At 56.0% G+C, this 22,428-nt stretch overlaps 1 pseudogene; it reads right to left on the bottom strand.

Moving 5' to 3' along the window:
* Nucleotides 1-11,259: 11,259 nt before the first annotated feature.
* On the bottom strand, nt 11,260-22,135 carry LOC143169222 (feather keratin Cos2-3 pseudogene; annotated as a pseudogene).
* Nucleotides 22,136-22,428: the final 293 nt, after the last annotated feature.

The raw sequence follows: 22,428 nt of genomic DNA, 5'->3' as shown, positions 1-22,428 counted from the left end.
TTCCTCCCTCCCCTCTTGGGCTTTGCTTGTGAGGAGTTTGAAGATGTGCGGGGCCAGAGAGTGGGTCGAGTCTGTGCTGCCAAACCAACCCCTGAGCATGGCCTTGGGCAGAGGCGTTTCAGCAAGTCCAGAACTTTCCTGCAGCAGTTTGGTAGGTCCCCTTCCACAGGGGGATGACGCTTCCCAACCCCTCTGTGGGTAAAAGCAGTAATTTGGAAAGCTCCTGGCCCCGCTTTGGACACTTAGGCAGCAGCCCCAGCCTCTCTCCCTGCCGTGCCTCTCTCCTGCTTCCCTCTGCCCTCTGCACAGGAAATTGTGCTGGCCTGCAAGGCCATCTTCTGCCTCCCAGCAGAGCTCCATGCAGACGAGGAGGAACATCCATCCCCAAGAGGAGGCTGCGAGCCCCACAATGGCCTGCTGCAGTCCCCAGGCTGCTCACTCAAGGACACCACTGATCAGGCTCCCCAGCCACAGGACATGCTCAAGAGGGCATTTCTAGGGAGAGACAAAGCAAGGCAGGCCGCTGGCTCTGGAGCAGCCTTCCTCAGCTCCCAGGAACAGTGCCTTAAAGGGGCCCACAGCCCTGTGTCCCACCCTCCCCTTCCTCTGCAAATGGTGAAGAATCCCCTCTTGCCTCCACTCTGATCACCCTGGACTAACACCTTGCTCACTGGGCGCTTGGGAGAGTGTCCACAGAGGGAAGGACAGCACAGAGAAAGAGGCTGGTTCTGTGGCAGCAGAACTTTCATGACACAAGGGACAAAAAGGAAGTCACTCGCAGTGGAGTGTCACTGTGGAGAGAGCACCAGGCACAGCTGAGATTTGGTGCCCTTTGGTTGTAGCAGCATTCCTGCAGGGCATCCCTCAGCTTGCACTGAGTAGGGAGGGGTGCAGCAGGTCCCCCCCTAGGCTGGCCTGGGTAGACCAAAGGGGATCAGAAGCCAAGAAGGAGAGGAGAGGGAAAGGAGAGAGCAAAAGGAGAGAAAGGCAGACATGGGCCATGCTTTCAGGCTGATCCCTTCCAGCCTTTGCAAGGAGAGCCAGAGATGCTCAGTCTCTCTCAAAGAGAATGGCCAGGAGCTCCGTCCTCCCTTCACTCACATGTCAGCACATGTAAAAACACATGAGCATGCACACCCAGTTACACAGGAACTCCCGTGCATGCACAGACATTCACCCCTCCAGACATGTCAGCACATAAGTGTTCACATGTGCTTACACACACTTGCACACTCACACTTGCACGTAGATAGATATATGCAAGCTCATGTACAAACACAGAAATATATGTGCTTGCCTGCACACACATATGCCCCCCCACACACACACGCACACTGACACCACACACACTTACTTGCTCCCCTACAAAAACATGCGTGTACACACACACATGCACAGGCACACACAGAAATGCACTTGTCACACACACACTGGCAGGCACTCACTCTCACACGTGCATTTGCAAATGAACATACAACTGCAAGCACACAGGCACAAATATGCCCACAGGCACAGGCAGATGCACGTGCACAGGAGGAAGCACAGCCTCTCCCCACACTCTCAGAACCAGGACTCCACCGGCCACCCCTCTGCCTCTGTGCCCCTGACAGCTTTAGGCAAGTCCTTGAAAGCCCAGCGCTAAGAAGGTAAATCAGGCACCAGCCATCCCTGTTGGGTTTAATGACAGCAGAGGGCTTTGGGGCTTTTGTGGGTTGGACAGAAGCAGTTCAACCGATTGTGTTCTCATTACAGGAAAGAGAGAAGGTGTGTTGGGGTCCAAGCTGCGGGGTCTTGTTTGGACATTCAGCCTGTTCAGACGCAAAGTGTGTGCACGAGAGACAAAGTCAAAGCTAGAGACCATCCCTGTTGCTGTAGGTCCAGGGGTTCCCCACCTAACAAGTCAAAGTAATCCCAAAGTCTCACAAGGTCCAGCCCATCCCTGGTGATCGCCGTAGGGTGGTTGTGGAGGTCTGGGACCTGTTCCAGCTTCAATGCAGGGAGAGGTGCCGCCCTGACACGCTCACATGGCAGCAAAGGGTTGTGTGTCTGGGGTGAACCAGATTCTCTGCAGCTGCAAATGCTGAGGCTGGGACACCAGAGAGGAAGCTGGCCTGGTGAAGCTGCCTTAAGAGAAATACCCTCTCTTCAAAAGCCAAACAAATATTCATTAGCAAGTGGCATCAGGAGGAGATTTCAAACTGCCTGAGCCCAAGCCCTGACATCTGTCAGTTAACCTGGCTCATTAGAGCTCATGGAGCTGCACTGCTGAGAAGTCTGTCTCCGCATCTGCTTTTAGCACTGCAGAGCCACCAGGAGGACGAGCCTTGTGCCCTGAGAGCCTCCCAGCAGGGCTGGCATTTTCCAAGGGTCCTCACCTGGCCTGAGAGACTCCTATTCGGATCACCTCTTACTATGACCTGCCTCCCTTGGAAGGGGTCCAGCTCCTAGCTATTCCCTGCAAGTCCAGCATCAGGAAGCAAGGTGCCAGCCAGACGGGTTTGTTAGAAATCTTCTCAGAAAGCAGCTGCAGCATTGCTCAGGCTAAATCAGCTGCTGCTGTTGTTAGCCACCGGGCAGCCATAATAGATGTGTACCGTGTGTGTAAAAAGCACGCCTGTGTCAGGATTTTCCGTTGTTGGCTGGTGAGCTCAGCAGGTGCTGCTCTGATGGACCATTACTCCTTGTCCTGTCACTACAGGCCTTGGTAAAAAGTCTTTCTCCCTCTTTCTTATAAGCCCCCTTACTATATTGAAAGACCACAGTGAGGTCTCCCTGGAGCCTTCCCTTCAGCCTCTCTGGCTGAACAAGCCCAACTCTCTCAGCCTTTCTTCATAAGACAGGTGTTCCAGTCCTCAGAACATTTTTCTGGCCATCCCCTGAAGGGCCTGCTCTAACAGGTCCATGTCTTTCTTTATTGGGACCCCCAGAACTGGGCTCAGTACGCCAGGTGGGGTCTCACCAGAGTGGAGTAGAGGGGAGAATCACCTCCCTTGACCCGCTGGCCACACTTTTTTTGATACCGCTCAGGATGTAGCTCAGGCTTTCTGGGCAGCAAGCGCACATTGCTGGCTCATGTCCAATTTTTCAACCACCGGTATCCCCAGGTCCTTCTCCCCAGGGCTCCTTCCAATCAATTCATCCCCCTGTCTGTACTGATACTGGGGATTGCCCCAAGCCAGGGGCAGGACCTTGCACTTGGTCTTCTTGAACTTCATCAAGTTCATATGGGCCCACTCCTCAAGCATGTCAAGGTCCCTCTGGATGGCATCCCTTCCCTCATGAGTAGCAACTGCACCTCTCAGCTTGGCATCATCTGCAAACTTGCTGAGGATGCATTCAATCCCACTGTCTCTCATACTAATGAAGATATCAAATAATATTGGTCCCCGTGTGGACAGAACAAGGGCTAATGGTTTTAAACTGAAAGAGGGTAGGTTTAGGTTGGACGTAAGGAAGAAATTTTTTGTGATGAGGGTGGTGATACACTGGAATGGGTTGCCCAGAGAAGTTGGGGATGCCCCATCACTGGAAGTGTTCAAGGTCAGGTTAGATGGGGCTTTGAGTAACCTGATCTAGTGCGGGATGTCCCTGCCCATGGCAGGGGGGTTGGACTAGGTGATCTTTCAAGATCCCTTCCAACCCAAACCATTCTAACATTCTATGATTCTATGACAGCCCTGGCCATGCCCGCCGGGACTGCTGCCTCTCTGCTTGCTGGGGCCACCTTGCCCCACCCAGCCCCACCCAGCCACGGGCCACGGGGTGGTTCCCCTGCTGCCAGGCATTGTCAGCAGCAGCAGCACTCACACCGGCATCAAACATTGGCATCGGAATCAGCGTAGGGCTTCTTCCGAGCTTCTCCATTGTTTCCCACCAGGGGATCTCTTCCAGTACTCGGAAGCCATCTGCAGAGTCAGGAGTTTGAGCTCAACACAGACATGCGAAAATGATGTAGACGTGACTGAAACCTTCAGGCTTTCTCCATAGGTTCCAGACCATCAGGCTCCTGTAGACGATTTCCCTCCACACCAAATGCAGAGCCTTTTGGTATGCAGGTGAAGTCCCAGAGATAGGATGAAAGCTTACACACGCCTTGTGTCCAAGGCACATTTGGGGCTCAAGGGTTGCCAGGGTCATGTCTCAGAGGCAGTCAGAAAGAGAATTGCTGTGTTGCCTAAAGGGGTTGAAGGGCTGAGGTTTGCTGAAGCTGAAAGCCATCCCCTGATGGGAGAGTTTTCTCTCCAGCTGGTCCCCAGGAAGCCTGCATGGCTCGAGTACCTCACTCAGCTCTTCAAACTCCACGTTCTTGGGCTTCAGAAGAACAGAGGGAAAACTGGTTTCTGCAACGGCAGAGGCCCCTGTCTTTGAAACTGGCAAAGGATCCCTTCTCCAGGCATTCCTTGGGTGGGCTTCCAACCGGCCAGACAGCACGCTTGCCTCAGTGGCGGTGTCTTGAGCCCAGGGCAGCACAAGCAGCCAGGGGTTCTCCATGTGGGTACTTGAAGGGATGGATGGAGCCTGTCTGTAAAGCAGAGGGCAACATCACACTGCGGGTTGTGGTTAGGCTGGGTCTGTGCCTCCCCAGCCTGCGTGCCAGTGAGGAAAGCTGTTGAGACTTGTTGTTGGGTGTGACTTTTTTAGCCAAGCCCAGGCCCCGGGACTTGGGACACAGGAGTGGGTACTCAGCAGAAGTATCCTACCTGATTGTCTTGCTCCTATGCTTCCCTCAGCGTCCACCAATGGTCACTGTTGGGAGAGAACAGCTCTTGGCAGGAGACGTGATTGCTCCTGTGAGTTATTTCCTGGCCAAATTAGCCCAAGGAAGGAAAATCCCTTTCTTGCCTTGCATCTAGGAATTGGCTGAACCTTGAGCCTGCAATATCAGACTGTTCAGACACATGGATCAGCCTTTGGGAGCTTATAGAAAGTGAGATGGAGAATGAGCTCAGTGGGAAAGCTGATGAAGTAATAGGTAGATGGATATGGATACAGGCAAAGCTGAAATACCTTTCTGGCTTTACAGATCATGTGCAGAAGGAATTTGTGCTGCAGTTCCCACCAGAAGCGACCATCCAGGTAGGACACAACAAAAGAGGCTTTTTGTCCAAAGGCCTGAGTCAAGAGCAACCAGTTCCTCTGGGGACAGTGTCCTGGTTTCGGCAGGGATAGAGTTAATTTCCTTCCTAGTAGCTGGTACAGTGCTGTGTTTTGGATTTAGGGTGAGAACAATGTTGATAACACACCAATGTTTTAGATGTTGCTAGGTAGTGCTTACACTAGTCAAGGACTTTTCAGCTCCCCATGCTCTACGGACTGAGAAGGCTGGAGGTGCACAAGAAGCTGGGAGGGGGCACAGCCAGGACAGCTGACCCAAACTGGCCATTTTGACATTCCATACCATGTGACATCATGCTCAGTATGTAAATCTGGGGGAAGAAGAAGGAAGGGGGGGACGTTCGGAGTGATGGTGTTTGTCTTCCCAAGTCACCGTTACGTGTGATGGAGCCCTGCTTTCCTGGAGATGGCTGAACACCTGCCTGCCCATGGGAAGTAGTGAATGAATTCCTTGTTTTGCTTTGCTTGCACGCGCAGCTTTTGCTTTACCTATTAAACTGTCTTTATCTCAACCCATGAGTTTTCTCACTTTTACCCTTCCAATTCTCTCCCCCATCCCACTGGGAGGGAGTGAGCAAGTGGAGTTGCTGGCTGAGGTTAAACCACAACAGACAGGCACCTTTCAGCTTCTTGATGTAGCTTGGACCATGTTGGAGGCAGGGGTTATAGGTCAGACAGCTGGGAGGGCAGGGGATGCCTGGTGGCCAATGGCTGAAGGTGAGTCAGCAGTGTGCCCTTGCGGCAAAGCAGACCAACTGCACACTGAGGTGTCTTAATAAAAATATAATTAGCACACCCAGGGAAGTGATCCTTCTCCTCTATTTGTCACTCATGAGACCGTGCCTGGCATCCTGTGTCCAGTTTGGGGCTCCTTGGTGTGTAGGAAAGGTATTGACATGTGGGAACGAGTCCAGCGGAAGCCCCCGAGGCAGCCAGGGGGCTTGAAGGCATGACGCACTGAGAGCCTGAGGGAACGGGGCCTTAGGAAAAGAAGGCTCAAGGGAGACCTCATGGGTATCTACAATTATGTGTTCCGAGGATGTGGAAAAGATGGAGCCAAGCTCTTCTCAAAGGTGCATCGGACGAGAGGCAACGGGCACAGTTGGGAACCTGAGAAATTCTATTTAGATATTAGAAACACCTGTCGTGCAGGCTCTGGCCTTGGAAATTTTCAAGACTTGATGGGTACAGCCCCGACCAGCCTGATCTCATGAGACCTGCTGTGAGCAAGGACTTGGAACGGGTGGTCTGCAGAGGTCGTGTCCAACCTAAATTATGCTATTGAAAGAGTAAAAACAGTTTGGCAGGTTTGTTTCTTAAAGGCTAGGAGTAAGGAGAGGACAAATGCAGATACAACTGTTTTTGAGGAAACAATGAATGGAAGGGTTATGGTCAAGTGAAAGGACTGTTTATTTGGGTTTGAGTGGGGTTTTCCCCCCTCCAACAAGCTTTTCAGAGGCTGATTAAGGAGATAGGAGGGGCAGTGTGGCAGGCAACTTCATTTGTTGGTTCCTGAGTTATCTTCTTTTGGTTAGAGGGAGAAAGTCCACAGTGCCTGGGGGGGTGAGTGGGGCAGTTGGTGTCTGCAGGATTTGGGTGTGGTGACTATTGTGTTTGCGAGAGCTGCAGCCTTGGGATGTGGTGACAGGAGCTTGGGGCTAGACACCGTGCAGGAGCCAGGACAGGCCAACCCAGCCAAGGGCTTGAGGTTGGTGAGACAGGAGGCACAAGGCATCAAGGAACGAGAGAGGCAGAAGATGCTGCACAGGAGGATGTGTCAGAGAGGTTGGTCACCAGGTGCAGGCCTATCCCCCTTTAACCCCTCCCCTTGGAAAAGCAAAAAGTGTTGTCTGCAGGAGCAACACATGTCACTGCTGGAGGAGGGAGGACCACAGCACCGGCAATTCAATGAGCTAAGAACAAGCATTTTCTCCTCCCCATTTCATTCTTTGTTCCCCTTGCAGAGTCATTTCCGGCAGCTCTGCTCTCTCGGGGCTCTTGGTGGGGACGTGGGGGTTCTCTGAGTCTCTCTCACACGTGCAGGAGGATCGGTCTCAGCATGCACCTCAGGTATCTCATCCTCGCTGCCTTCCTGAGGCAGCCACTGGGTAAGCATTGGCTTTGACTGGAGGCACGATTGCTCTTCTTCCCACGAGACCCTCACCCTCTCAACAGATCTCTGCAGGGAGCTGCTCTTGAATTGTGGGCAAATGCTGGGAAACATCAGATCACACGGGTGGATTTGCACCTGCTTTCTCAAGATGCTGTTACTGATGGAAAAGATGAGACAGAGAAGAAACAGCTGCTCTCCTGATCATCTCAGAGCCCTTCCCTTCCTTTTCTCTTGCCAACTGTCCACCTCTCTCTGCCTCTCTCTTCTGATCTGTCTGGGCCCAGTGTTTCACAGACATAGCATTGCAGAAGCTCTTTTCTGCCTCGGCACTACATATATTCTGGCACACAGGACTTTTGAAGGTCGATGCAGGGACATGAAAGCTCTCTCATCCCACTCACATTCTTAGGGTGTCCCAGTCTCTCTCCTGGCTGGCACATCTCATGCAGAATGCCCTGCCTATCCATTCCTCCTGCAATTCTGCACTGCCAGGGCTTCCTTTTCCCTCCCTTCCTAGACCTCAGAGCCTTTTGAGAGGACAGGGAATGGGAAGCAGGATGAAACATCGTGCAGGAGTTCCCAGGTCCCTCCCCGTGGGGTCCTGGAGCCAGCACAGGAGGGCCAGGCACTACAGGCTGTTCCCTGGAGGCTCCGGGCAGCACGAGGGTCAGGACAGAAGACCTGGGTGAAAGCAGAGCTCTCCTCTGGGGGTACCCCTGTGGGAGGCAATTGGCATTATTGTGCTATGGGATCCACGCTGAGCTGAGGTCTCAGGCCTCCTGCCCAAAGTCACTCACCGCCTTGCTGTTCCCATCCATGGGGCTCTGGCTGCAGCACAGGGGACAGGGAGCCTTCTCGTCTGACACTGCATCCCCTCCTGTTTTGCATCTCGGAGCCTTTCCCTGCACAGCCACTGACCCTTGCTTTCTTCCAGGCACCACGGCGCAGACCACCGTCACCCAGCAAGAAGGACAAGTCACAGTAGAGGAGAGAGACACACCTTCCAGAGCACCTGCACCTACCAGACCACTAACTTTAATGGCTTGTTCTGGTACCAGCAGAAGAAGGGACAAGCCCCACAGCGTATCTCATATCAGGCAGCAGCTGGCCCCAAGCAGAGCAGCCGTCTCACCACGCTGCTGAACACCACAGGGAAATACAGCCTCCTGCAGCTGGAGGAAGTCGAGGTCTCTGACAGTGCCTTGTACCTCTGTGCTGTGCGAGACACCCTGGTGCAGGGAGGTTCCTTGGCTGTGCAGCAAGCCAGGGGAGGGAGGGGATGTGTGTGTGCAAGGCTGCGCTTGGGGGAAGGGGCCCTCAGCTCTCCCCTGGCAGTGCTGCTTCCCCTGTAAACCCAGCGCTCCACAGGACAAGATCCTCTTCCAGGAGAGGACATGTCGGTGGCTTGAGAGGAAGAAGAGGTGATGAAAGAGTCTCAGGTTCCCTTGTTTTCACCATGGGTTATCTGGTTATTCTGCCCATGGCTTTGGAGAGGTGATGGGCATGAAGGAGTTTAGGACTGCTTGTGCAATGGTTCCTTGCTGCTGCTCTTTGCTTTATGGTTTTCTCTACGGCACAGTGCTTCTGCAGGAATTCCTGCTGGCCTGTCTCTTAGAGTACCTGCTCCGGGATGTGCCCCTCAGAGGTCAGAGCTCAAAGTAAGATGAAAAACATAAATATGTTGAATCTCATGAACTGTATGAGATTCAACAAGGCCAAGTGCCGGGTCCAGCACTTCGGCCACAACAACCCCATGCAGCGCTACAGGCTTGGGGAAGAGTGGCTGGAAAGCTGCCTGGCAGAAAAGGACCTGGGGGTGTTGGTTGACAGCCGGCTGAACATGAACCATCAGTGTGCCCAGGCGGCCAAGAAGGCCAATGGCATCCTGGCCTGTATCAGAAAGAGTGTGGCCAGCAGGAGTAGGGAAGTGATCCCTGTACTCAGCACTGGTGAGGCTGCACCTCGAATACTGTGTTCAGTTTTGGGCCCCTCACTACAAGAAGGACATCGAGGTGCTGGAGCGTGTCCAGAGAAGGGCAACGAGGCTGGTGAGGGGTCTGGAGAACAAGTCTGATGAGGAGCGGCTGAGGGAGCTGGGGTTGTTTAGCCTGGAGAAAAGGAGGCTGAGGGGAGACCTCATCGCTCTCTACAACTCCCTGAAAGGAGGTTGTAGCGAGGTGGGTGTTGGTCTCTTCTCCCAAGTAACAAGTGATAGGACGAGAGGAAATGGCCTCAAGCTGCGCCAGGGGAGGTTTAGATTGGACGTGAGGAAAAATTTCTTTACTGAAAGAGTGGTTAAACATTGGACCAGACTGCCCAGGGATGTGGTGGAGTCCCCATCCCTGGAGGTATTTAAAAGACGCGTAGATGCGGCGCTTAGGGACATGGTTTAGTGGGCATGGTGGTGTTGGGTTGACGGTTGGACTCGATGATCTTAGAGGTCTTTTCCAACCTTAACGATTCTATGACTCTATGATTCTAATAACATGCCACGGGGCAATGCTCCTTCCTGGAATTACACTATTACAACAATTGTGGAAAATACTCAGAACTACCCTGTGGACCCTCCAGTTGCTGTGTGGCCATGTGCTGGGATCTGGAGAAACTGCTCTCCCCTGTGCACTCTGTCCCTCCTTGGAGCCCTCCTCATGCCCTACCTCGTGGGCTTCCCCCAGTCCTTCCTCATTTCTTCTGCAGTGGGACCAGGCTGTACAGCTCTGTCCAAGGTCTCAGTGAGAGAAGAGACCACCAGGCAGAGGTGGGCAACAGGCCCTGCCAGGAGAAGAGCTGGCCTTAGGGAAAGCAGCTTCATGCCTGGGGGAAAGCCAGGCACCACAGAGCAGCCGTGGGGGCTTGGGCATTGGCTGCTGTCCTTGGGGCTCCCTGTCTGGTGGGAGCTGGGGCTGTGTGTGAGAGGCATGAGGGCCCTGGTGTGTGGCCTGGCCAGGATGACTGCAACATCAATCTGTGAGTCACCTTAGCCCTGTGCATCTGTGTAACTGCTGGGCTGTGGAGGGAACTGTTTGGGGGGTGGAGGGTGTATAGGTGACCTGTCCTTCCTGTCCTTGCCCTTGGGTGCAGGCCATGCTTTTTCATTCTGGAGACAGGTGGGAGGATGAGGAGGAAAAGGTGGGGCTGTTTTTTCTCACACCATCCCCACTCGGGCATCCTTTGGGGCCATCTTCTGACTGAGCTGCTTTTCCCAGCACAGGGCTACCCAAAGCAGGAAGAACTCCCTTCTGCACAAGCCTGTGAGCTGCTGACCTCTCAGAGCCTCCAGCAGCACTGGGCTATTCTCTAGGCGATAGCAGTATTCAGCCTCCCTGTCTGCTGAACGTGCTCTGCTGCCATGGGGCCGTATCTGAGCAGAGATGCCAGAAGGCAGGGCCTGATCACCACTGGCTGTGGGGGAGCTGAGTATGTCTTCCTCAGCTCCAAGAGACAGTGACAGGAAGAGACCCATTGCCCTGGGTCCTACCCTCCTCTTCCTCTGGGATTGATGAAATGTCCGCCTGTGCCTCCACCTTACGCCCTGACACCCAAGGCAATGCCTTTCTTCCACAGCCATTTGATACAATGTCCACCAAGAAAAGGATTATGTGGAGGCAGAGGCTGGGATGCAGAAAACATTAATGACTCTGAGGTGGGAAACAAGTTCATTTAGAGAGGAGGCGGCCAGAGCAGGGAGAGCACTGGCAGCTGCCAAAAGTCTGTGCCCATTGCCCATGGTGGAGATCACACAGGGCATCCATCTGCCTGCTGGACGGAGGGAGAGGGGCCAGCAGATACCCCAGGTTGGCTCTGGGGTTCTTACAGCCCAGAAGAACAGGAGACAAGAAAGAGATGGGAGAGAGTGGAAGGCCGGGGAGTTAGACTTTGGCCATGTTTTCAGAAGGCCCCAGCTGCCCTGCTTTGGAAGGCCAGCACTGGATGCTCAGCCACTCTGAAACTGATGACCAGGAGCTCTGTCCTCAGTCCAGCATGAGCTTCTGGGTTCCTGGAGGTCCTTGTCTTGACTGTCACCAGTGGCTTTAGCAGCAGGTGCACCTTCTGCCATAGTAGCGGTTGGAAATGTCAGAGAGGTCACAGCACCCAGAGGTGATGGGCGCTCCATCACAGCTGAGGATGCTGCCAACAGCAGTGGAGGTGGAGGAGCCCACAACAGTGTTCTGTGGGAAGGAGCTGAGGATGGGGCCAGGCAGGGCCACCACCACAGGAGGGGGCTGGATGACGACGGTGGAGTTCTGGCACTGCCTGGCACAGGGCTCATTGCAGCTGTTGGCCAGTGGGGTGGGGCCGCAGGGCCGGCATGGCAGGCACTGGTTGTAGCAGGACATGTCTCTAAGGGTGGAGGTGCACCTGGGAGAGAGGGCATGGAGGAAGCAGAGCACAAGGGTGCTTGAGGAGCAGCCTGGTTACCCTGTCACAAAGGAGCCAAGACCACTACTGAGTGGGGACACGGATGCTCGGCCAACAGCCATGCTGCCTTCATTGCCCTACAAAGAGCAGCCTGGCCCAGGGAGGCTGTCTCCTAGTGCATAAACCAAAAATCCTCTCAGCCACGTCCCAGCCTCTCTCTAAGCAGACCTTCTCACCACTTCCCTCTCTCATGACAAGAAGTTCCAAATCCCAGCACAGGCCAGAGCCAATATCAGCTGAGATGTCCATCGAGACAAGATCTTGCTTCGGAAGAGGAGGAGAAGGGGCTTCAGAATCACCTGGCTCCCAAGGAGAAGGAGGCAAGAGAAGTGGATGAGAGAGCAGGGACTTGGGCTGGCTTTTATACCTGCCCTCCATTGCCACAGGACCAGAGGCACCCTTTGCAGAGGTAACAATTTTCATCTTGACAAGCTCATCTTGAATGCAAACCATCACAGCTAATGATACGGGCTGTGCTTTGGTTTCCTGTACTGCTGCCTTTTCATGTCCAGGTTTATGCCATGCCCATTCCCCAGTGAAGGCTTCTTCTGAGCACTGGGATGAAAGGCCCTGGGATTTCTTGGGCAGGAATGCAGCATTGCGGGCAGAAGACTCAGCTCAAGTGCTGGACGGGTCCAAGCAGGCAAGTGACATCAGCATGGGCCACTCCAGTCGGGCTGTTTGAAGTGTCGTTCTCAGGAAGAAGCTGCAGCAATCCTCAGCTGGATGCCGAAGGGCTCCCGTGCATGAGGATGTACCCTACCTTTTTCTTTCCCTCCCTCCTCTGCTTACCCCGACGGTCACTTGTTGTTGCCTCCCCAGGTGTGTGCATTGTGCTGCGAGGTTTTGACCCCATCCTGCCTAACACTGCCCTCAGGAGAAAATTCTGGCCGGTTTGGTCCCCACTCTGTGCAGTCTGTGAGCACACAAACAATGGCATGGGCATGCCTGGGGCCTTGTCCTTCCCCAGAATGCTCTAGCCATGTCACAGGTGTCCCCAGCTGTCCTTGGCAGAGTCCACGGTTGGTTGTGTCCCTATGTGTCTTCCTGTCTTATGTGTACTTGTGTGCAGCCGTGTTTGTGTGGATGCACACGGGAGCACAAATTTGTGGATGACTTGATGCTGGTGTACATCAGCATGTGTCTGTGTGTCCTTGTGTGTCCCTCATCACGAGGAAATGTGCTGCTCATGGTGGAGACACTCACATGAGCGACAAAGTGCAGCAGGTTCCCAGGGTCAGAAGGAGCCTGAGCGCAGCCCAACGGTGATGGCACGAGCCTGCTAGGGATCTGTCCAGGGAAGGGGCACTGAAATGTTGCCCCTGTCTCCTGAGCCCTCCTTTTCCTGCCCCTCCAAAGCTCACACTCCACTGCTGCCAAGTTCAGGCCCCAGCAAGGATGGTTTCACTCCAGTTCGGATCCTCGGTTGAATTCCGTGTAACAACATTGGGAGTGCCTCAGCATGGCTGGCAGTCCCCCCTGCCTGCCTCTCCAGGCCAGGACACAGCTGCTCTCCCCAGTGCTAGAGAGTTCAAAAGGATGGGGATGGCTTTATGGGCAGGGAGAAAGGCTGAGGAATCCTGCTGACCATGTGCTGGCCATCCCTGAGTGGATCTGCTTCCAATGCAGTGTCGGTGGTGTCTGGGGTGGGACACAGCCCTCTCTCATGTCCATGTCAATGCCAAATGTACTTGTGCAGCCCATCAACCTGGTGTCATGTCGGGCAGGGGCTGAGACCTTGGACCAAACAGGTGCTGAATGAAAGGGACATGGAGCCTGACGTCACTGTGCTGTGAGTGGAAGGACAGACCCTGTGGCTTGCACAAGGAAATCCAAAGAACTGATGACTGCTTTGGACTTCAGCCCACAAGTACCTTCATGCCCTGCATTAGAATCTCAGTCTGAGTGCCCAGCAACTGCCCCTGGGAGGGAAGGGACATTGGATTCAAGACCACATCTCCCAAAGCCTGCTGCTGTCCCACAGGCATGTCCAGAACAGACCCTCTTTCTGACAAGGGCTGTCCACGGTGTGTAAAGTTCCTGAGCCCATCTCCCCTCCTGAATCTCTGTCTGCCTGGGCTCAGGTCCAACTTGGAGACAGTGCAGTCGAGGCCTTCCCCTCTTCTCTTTAGTGACCTTCAGTGACAACGCTGCCAGGGAGCTCTTCTGGGAGAGCTCAGCCAGGGCCGATTTCCCTCTCTGTGGAGCTGCTTCTGAGCTGAGGCTCTAGCATAGCTGAGGGCCAACCTCGTTGATTTCTCATGAGGTTAACGGGCACTGTGACCAAGGAAAGGGCAGGGGAGTTGTGTACCTAGAGTTGAGCAAGACCTTTACAGCCTCTCTCCTACTTCCTTTATGACCAAATTGGAGATGAATGGCTTCAGTAAGAGGATAATGAGGTGGGTGGAAGATTGGCTGGACTATGAGGCTCAACAAGTTGTGACCAGTGGTGCAAAGCCCAGCTGGCAGACACTTACTACCGGGGTCTCTCAGGGATCAGCAGTAGAATCATAGAATCATAGAATCATTGAGGTTGGAAAAGACCTCTAAGATCATCGAGTCCAACCGTCAACCCAACACCACCAGGCCCACTAAACCATGTCCCTAAGCGCCTCATCTACACGTCTTTTAAATACCTCCAGGGATGGGGACTCCACCACTTCCCTGGGCAGCCTGTTCCAATGTTTCACCACTCTTTCAGGAAAGACATTTTTCCTTACATCCAATCTAAACCTCCCCTGCCGCAACTTGAGGCCATTTCCTCTCGTCCTATCGCTTGTTACTTCGGAGAAAAGACCAACACCCACCTCGCTACAACCTCCTTTCAGGTAGTTGTAGAGAGCGATGAGGTCTCCCCTCAGCCTCCTTTTCTCCAGGCTAAACAACCCCAGCTCCCTCAGCCGCTCCTCATCAGACTTGTTCTCCAGACCCCTCACCAGCCTCGTTGCCCTTCTGTGCACACGCTCCAGCACCTCAACGTCCTTCTTGTAGTGAGGGGCCCAAAACTGAACACAGTATTCGAGGTGCAGCCTCACCAGTGCCGAGTACAGGGATCACTTCCCTACTCCTGCTGGCCACACTCTTTCTGATACAGGCCAGGATGCCATTGGCCTTCTTGGCCACCTGGGCACACTGATGGTTCATGTTCAGCCGGCTGTCAACCAGCACCCCCATGTCCTTTTCTGCCAGGCAGCTTTCCAGCCACTCTTCCCCAAGCCTGTAGCGCTGCATGGGGTTGTTGTGGCCCAAGTGCAGGACCCGGCACTTGGCCTTGTTGAATCTCATACAGTTGGCCTGGGCCCATCGATCCAGCCTGTCCAGGTCCCTCTGCAGAGCCTTCCTACCCTCGAGCAGATCAACACTCCCGCCCAGCTTGGTGTCATCTGCAAACTTACTGAGGGTGCACTCAATCCCCTCATCCAGATCATCAATAAAGATATTAAACAAGACCGGCCCCAGTACTGAGCCCTGGGGAACACCGCTCGTGACCGGCCGCCAACTGGATTGAACTCCATTCACCACAACTCTCTGGGCCCGGCCGTCCAGCCAGTTTTTGACCCAGCGCAGAGTCCACCTGTCTAAGCCGTGAGCCGCCAGCTTCTCTAGGAGAATGCTGTGGGAGACAGTGTCAAAGGCCTTGCTGAAGTCCAGGTAGACCACATCCACAGCCTTTCCCTCATCCACTAGGCGGGTCACCTGGTCATAGAAGGAGATCAGGTTGGTCAAGCAGGACCTGCCTCTCATGAACCCGTGCTGGCTAGGCCGGATCCCCTGGTTGTCCCGCTCATGCCTTGTGAGCGCCCTCAAGATGAACCGCTCCATAATCTTCCCTGGCACCGAGGTCAGGCTGACAGGCCTGTAGTTCCCCGGATCCTCCTTCCGGCCCTTCTTGTGGATGGGCGTCACATTGGCAAGCCTCCAGTCATCCGGGACCTCCCCCGTTAACAAGGACTGCTGATAAATGATGGAGAGTGGCTTGGCAAGCTCCTCCGCCAGCTCCCTCAGCACTCTCGGGTGGATCCCATCCGGCCCCATAGACTTGTGAGTGTCCAGGTGGCATAGCAGGTCATTGACTGCTTCCTCTTGGATTACAGGGGGTTCATCCTGCTCGCCGTCCCCATCTTCCAGCTCGGGGGGCCGAGTACCCTGAGGATAACTGCTCTGCCTGTTAAAGACTGAGGCAAAGAAGGCATTGAGTACCTCAGCCTTTTCCTCATCCTCAGTGACAATGTTCCCTCCTGCATCCAATAAAGGATGGAGATTCTCCTTGGCTCTCTTCTTGTCATTAATATATTTGTAAAAACTTTTTTTGTTGTCTTTAACGACAGCGGCCAGATTGCGTTCTAGCTGGGCTTTTGCCTTTCTCATTTCTTCTCTGCACGACCTAACGAGATCCCTGTACTCTTCTTGAGTCGCCTGCCCCTTCTTCCACAAGCGGTAAACTCTCCTTTTTTTCCCGAGTCCCAGCAAGAGCTCCCCGTTCAGCCAGGCCGGTCGTCTTCCCCGCCCATTCTTCTTACGGCGTACAGGGACAGCCTGCTCCTGCGCCTTTAAGACTCCCTTCTTGAAGATCGTCCAGCCTTCCTGGACCCCTTTGCCCTTCAGGACCGTCTCCCACGGGACTCTCTCAACCAACGTCCTGAACAGGCCAAAGTCCGCCCTCCGGAAGTCCATGGTTGTGGTTTTGCTGCCCCCCCTCCTTACTTCACCAAGAAGCGAGAATTCTATCATTTCATGGTCGCTAAGCCCAAGACGGCCTCCGACCACCACATCTCCCACCAGTCCTTCTCTGTTTGTAAGCAGCAGGTCGAGCGAGGCACCTCCCCTGGTAGGCTCACTTACCAGCTGTGTCAGGAAGTTGTCTTCCACACACTCCAGGAACCTCCTAGACTGCTTCCTCTCTGCCGTGTTGTATTTCCAGCAGATGTCCGGGAAGTTGAAGTCCCCCACAAGAACAAGGGTTAGCGATTGAGAGACTTCTGCCAGCCGCTTATAGAACGCTTCATCTGCCTCTTCATCCTGGTTGGGTGGTCTATAACAGACTCCCAGCAGGATATCTGCCTCGTTGGCCTTCCCCCTCATCCTTACCCATAGACACTCAACCGTACCATCATCACAATCGTTGAGCTCTAGACAATCAAAACACTCCCTAACATACAGGGCCACCCCACCGCCTCTCCTTCCTCGCCTGTCCCTTCTGAAGAGTCTATAGCCATCCATTGCAGCACTCCAGTCATGAGAGTCACCCCACCATGTTTCTGTGATGGCGACTAAGTCATATCTCTCCCGCTGCACAATGGCTTCCAGCTCCTCCTGCTTGCCACCCATGCTGCGTGCATTGGTGTATATGCACTTGAGCTGGGCTGTCGATTTCGCCCCCGGCATCGGCACGCCACCCCTCGGCTCATCTCTAGCGAGCCTGGTTTTATCCCCTTCCCCCTTCGAACCTAGTTTAAAGCCCTCTCAATGAGCCCTGCCAATTCATGAGCCATGATCTTTTTTCCCTTGTGAGACAGCTGGACTCCGTCTGTCACCAGCAGGCCCGGTGCCATGTAAACCTCCCCATGATCAAAAAAGCCAAAATTCCTCCGATGGCACCAGCCCCTGAGCCACGCGTTGATCAGGTGTGTTTTCCTGCTCCTTTCGGTATCCTTCCCTGCCACTGCAGGGATAGAGGAAAACACTACCTGTGCTCCCGATCCTTGAACCAGTCGCCCCAGTGCCCTGAAGTCCCTTTTGATCGCTGCAGGACTTCTCTCTGCAACCTCATCACTGCCAGCCTCTATAACCAGCAGCGGGTAGTAATCAGAAGGCCGTACTAAACCAGGGAGCTTCCTAGTGATGTCTCTGACCTGGGCCCCAGGGAGGCAGCAGACTTCCCTGTGGGACGGGTCCGGTCGGCATATCGGGCCCTCTGTTCCCCTCAGAAGGGAATCGCCTACGACAATTACCCTCCTTTTTTTCTTAGCAGCGGCAGTCATAATGCGTGGGGCTGACTGCCTCACCCTAGGCAACCCCCCGGATGGACCTTCGTCTACATCCTCGCTTGCCTCACCCTCAAGTTCCAGGGCCCCATATCTGTTGTGTAAAGGCAACCGGGAAGGTGAGGGAGGCCGGGCGGGGGTTCGCCTGGCACGCCGAGCAGGGACCCGTTTCCATCCCCCCCCGTCGCTTAGGTCCCCTCTTTCTACATGGTGGCAAGAAGGCAGGGGATCCTCTGCTTCTCGCGGAGCCTCCATCTGCTGCCTCTGCCTCAGGGACGGTAGGGTGCAGCTCCACCAATCTATCTCCCTCTCACACTCCCGGATACTCCTCAACCTTTCCACCTCCTCCTTCAGCTCTGCCACCAGGCCGAGCAGATCATCCACCTGGTCACACCGCACACAGGTGGTGTCTCTGCCGCCCTCCGGTACAGCTGACAGGCTCAGGCACTCCCTGCAGCCAGAGACCTGGACAGCTGTATGCTTGCGTGTGAGCTCCGTCTGGGTCGCCACATTCCTTCTGGCGACGGCTTTCGGCTGAGTGGAAACCATAGCCGGTCCTCTTCTCGGTAGCCTACGATTACCAATTGAGTTGGCCTCTGGAGCCGGGAGCGGGGCTGCGCCTTGCCCGCTCGCCTTCCCTGCGCGAACTGCCGCGCCACGTCCATCTGACGCGCCACGTCCTGTTCGCCGCGCTCCGGGTCGCTCGCGCTCCCTGGGGGCTGCTCTTCTAAGTGACAGGGTTAGGCCGCCGCCCCTCTTGTCCCCGCCCACGCTGAGTCAGAGCTGCCGCTCGTCAGGAACGCCCTCCTCCGGCTCGGGGAATGGGGGGGCTGGGGCTCCCTCTCGCTCCCTGCGCTTTTGCTTTTTCGCGGGTTTGGCCGCGGTTTTTGCCGCTTCAGGAAGGGTCCCCCGTCGCGATCCTCCGCTCCGGAGCCCTTCGCCTCGGTGGCTTCGCTGAAATGGCGAATAGGACCAATACTCCAATGTTTTCATGAACGCCACGAGTAGTGGGAAGGTCGGCACTTCCTGCAGGTTTGGGGATGACACCCAACCACAGGGTGTACACAGGCGATAGGTACACTGATCTCTGTTAGCCAAATTGTTCCCAGCAGGTCCAGGAACTACTTGTTCAAAGGAAACAGAGAAGATGGACCAGACTGTGGAAGTGCTCTGTGACAGGAGTAGAGGCAATGAACAGCTGCTGGAACATGGGGAGTTCTAGTTAAGCAACGGGCTAAAAGAAAAAGTGAGAGCTGGAATGGATTTCCCTGGGAGTTTCTGCAATCTCCATCCTGGAGCAGCCTGATCTAATAGGAACTGTTCCAAGCAGGTGTTGATCTAAAGGGAGGGGACTTCTGGAGGTCCCTTCTCACCTACATTCTGACTCTGGGATTCCCCCCGCTTCCCGGCCCTCCCTGACCCCTGCACGCCCACGGGCACATGTGTCCTCACGCCCCCTCTGCCACAACACAACTCTTAGCCATTGTGCTGGGACTGCGGAGGGGCAGCTGAAGGGAGGCTCTCAGCCTCCTCGCTGCCATCCACAGGGAATCAGTGGCTGCTGTTTCCAGCCCCTGAGCTGGGAGACAGCCATGGGAAGCTGGTCCATCTCCTGGGTCAGGGCCCTGCAGCTGTCCCCGGCTGCAGCGGGCACTGTGCACGCTTGTTCTTGCTGGGGAGCCCTGGCTGGAGGAGGGGAACAGTCCACTTCCCAGGACAGCAGCTTGTGGCCCTGCAGAGCCACCGAGCACTCTTAGCCCGGGCGAGACCCCGAGCGGCGCCGGCGCAGGGCTCCGCCCCGCGGCGGAGCTGGCGGCGGCGGAGAGGTGAGGAGTGGAGGTGGCGGAGAGGAGGCGGGGGAGAGGAGGCGGCGGTGCCGGAGCAGAGAGCCGGGGCTGGCGGGGGGCAGCGAGGCGCGGGCGGCGGAGCGGCGGCATGCGGCGGTGCCGGGGCGCAGGGCTGGCGGGGCTGGCCGCGGTGCTCCTGGGTGCGCGGGGCTGGCGGCGGGGGCCGGGGCTGGGCCCGGGGTCTTCCCCGGGGAGCCCAGCGCCAGCTCTTCCCTCTCGTTCTTCAAGGCATCTTTCCCCCTCCCTGCCTCTCTGCCATCTCTCGTCCCCCTTTCCGAACCCTCCAAGTCCCCTTTTCCTATTCTCCCTCTTACTTCACCATCCCTGTTGGTACGAGCCCGCTTGCATTTACGCCTGTCTTTCCATGCACCCTCTCCTTCCCCTGTGCATTCTGCAGTTCTTATTGCCCTGAATACAGCCCTCTGTCCTTCACTCTAACACCTCCTCTCCCTCTCTGCTCTTTATCCATTCATCCACCCACCTTTTGACCCATCTCTCCATGCATCTACCATCCCTAAGCCTTCCTCCTACTCTGAGAGCCCTCTCTCATCTCTCCCTCTGCTTTCTACATATCTGTAGGCACAAGTTTGCTTTGCTACACCGTGCCATACATCCACTCATCGCCCTGTGCATTCAGCATTTATTCTTCTTCTGAATTCAGCCCTCCATCCTTCACTGTAACGCACCCAACTCTCCTGTCCCCTCTCCCTCTCGCCATCCATGCACCTGACTTTCACTCTATCTCTGCATGCATCAATTTCAAATTCCCTCCCAGACTTCTCCCCTCGCTCCACACACCCGCACCAGGATCACTCTCCATCCCTGTTGACTGGTACATGGCCCCGTCCGTTCCAGTCTGGCTCTGTCTCACTGCCACTGTTCCTGACTGTTTCTCTGGGAAAAGAGCCACCAGAGCTGGGCGACCTTTGGTGATCTTTGGCCCTTCTTTCTCCTTTCTTGGCAGTGGCTGCAGTCAGAGCCCAGGTGCAGCAGGAGCCGTCGGCAGAGACCACTGAGGGCACCGGCATCAGCATCAACTGCTCACACCCCAACATGCAAACCGGGGACACCATCGTCTGGTTCCGTCAGCTCCCGGGCCGAGGCCCCGCATTCATCGTGAGCGGTCACAAAGGCACCAAAGATCTGCAGGACCCTCCGGGGCGGCTGTCGGTGGCGGCAGACCGCCGGTCCAGCGCCCTGCGGCTCGCCCGGCCCCGGCGCGGGGACGCGGCGGTGTATTACTGCGCCCTGGGAGACACGGGGAGAGGAGCCGGGGCTGCGGCCGGGCACGAACCGCCGCGGGCGGGGCCGGGCGCGTGTGTCGGGGGCGGGGGGACAGCCCCGGCCGGGCCCGCCAGGGGGCGCTGCCGCTCGGCCCGCCGGGGCCGCCTCGCCCCGCCCGGCCCCGCCCGGCCCCGCCCGGCCCCGGCCCGCGGGGCGGTTCCCCCGCCCCACCGGCACCGGCACCGCCTTCAGCATCGACCCTGGCACCGGCACCGGCATCGGTACTGGCACCGGCACCGGGCCCGCCGAGGCCCCGCAGCCCCGGGAGGTCCCCCCGACGCGGCTCCGGAGCCGCCCACCGGGCAGAAACCTTCTCCCGCCTCTCACCCCCCGATCACCCCCGCACTCCACCGGGAGGCAGACTGAAATCCCCCGCCACAGTGGCGGTGGCGCGGAATGAATCGCGACAGGAACGGTGGCGGTGTCCGGCCGTGCCCGGGAAGGAGCGATTGCAGCCGCCGGCCCCGCTGGCTCCCGGCGAGGAGCAGCGCCTTTCTGCTCTGCACGGGGAGGCGGGCAGCAGAGACCCTCCTGCCCATGGGCAGCCGGGCAGCCCTCGGTCCTGCCGCACGAACCGGGCACTGCTGCTGCTCAACGGGCAGGGGCTGGGGATCTCTTCCAGCCCACTGACGTAGCCGGGCCCTGTTAGAACAGAAAGACCCAACTGGTACAGTGCGAATACAAGCCTTTGCTTTGAAACCACAAGCAGAAGTGGTTTCTTGCCGGTAACCTTGTAAATAGGCTCAGATACACAATTACAAACTGAAGCCTCCAGCTCCACAGCCCGCTTCCAAGGCGCTCCTGCTGGTGTTGGAAAGGCATCCTGTAGAGCTGGCAGCTCCACCTCGGCACTAACATGAGAAGGAGATACTGATTGTCACAGACGCCTTCAAGTGTATCCCACAGTGGCTGGTGTTCAGGACATAGAGCTTGTTGCACAGGATTCCCCTTAACCTCAGACTGAGAGCCTTTGGTGTTGAAGTGAAGTCCAGGAGATAGGAGGGAAGCTTGAGCTGGGCACTTGTTGAAGGACACATCTGAGACTCAAGCTCAGACCTCAGGAGAGAGCCACAAAGAGATCAGCTAAGTTGCCCTGCGGGGCTGAAGGTCTGAGGTGAGTGAGAGCTGGAAAGAGGCCTCTGGGCATGGGGTCCTGGGCCCAGTCGGTCCCCAGAGAGGCCTGTGTGGCTGTAGGAGCTGACACAGCTGTGAAAGTCCATGTTCGCAGGCTTCAGAGGCAGAGAGGAAAGGTTGGGCCCTCTTCCCTGCCTCAGCTGGGGACTGTTGTGGCAGCTATGGTTGTACTACAAGGGAACTCCTGGCAGGTCTGCAGTCATTGGAGAGCAGAGGGCAGCCCACCGTCCTTCTGCCATGGCCTCGACTCAACAACAGGACCCCGAAGGCCTTGTGGGAGCGGGGTTGTGAATGAGGGCTGCTATGCTAATAACCTGCTTCCTGCAGTCCCTGCCAACGGTGTGAGCAAAGGGCCCTGGGTGAGAAGTGGCAGAGGAGCCCTGCTCCAGGCAGCAGACATCGGAAGACATTAAAATCAAGTAGGCCTTTGGCTTGCCTGGGTATTGGGGTTCTGGGGCCCAGGGTGGGACAAGCAGCTGGAGGTTGTGGGTAATGTGGGCAGGTGAAGGGACACGGAGGGACTACCTGTACA

Source organism: Aptenodytes patagonicus, chromosome 20 (assembly GCF_965638725.1).
Source record: "Aptenodytes patagonicus chromosome 20, bAptPat1.pri.cur, whole genome shotgun sequence".
Classification (NCBI taxonomy): domain Eukaryota; kingdom Metazoa; phylum Chordata; class Aves; order Sphenisciformes; family Spheniscidae; genus Aptenodytes; species Aptenodytes patagonicus.
Note: the sequence above shows the minus strand (reverse complement) of the source record. Positions and strands in the feature narration are given on the sequence as shown.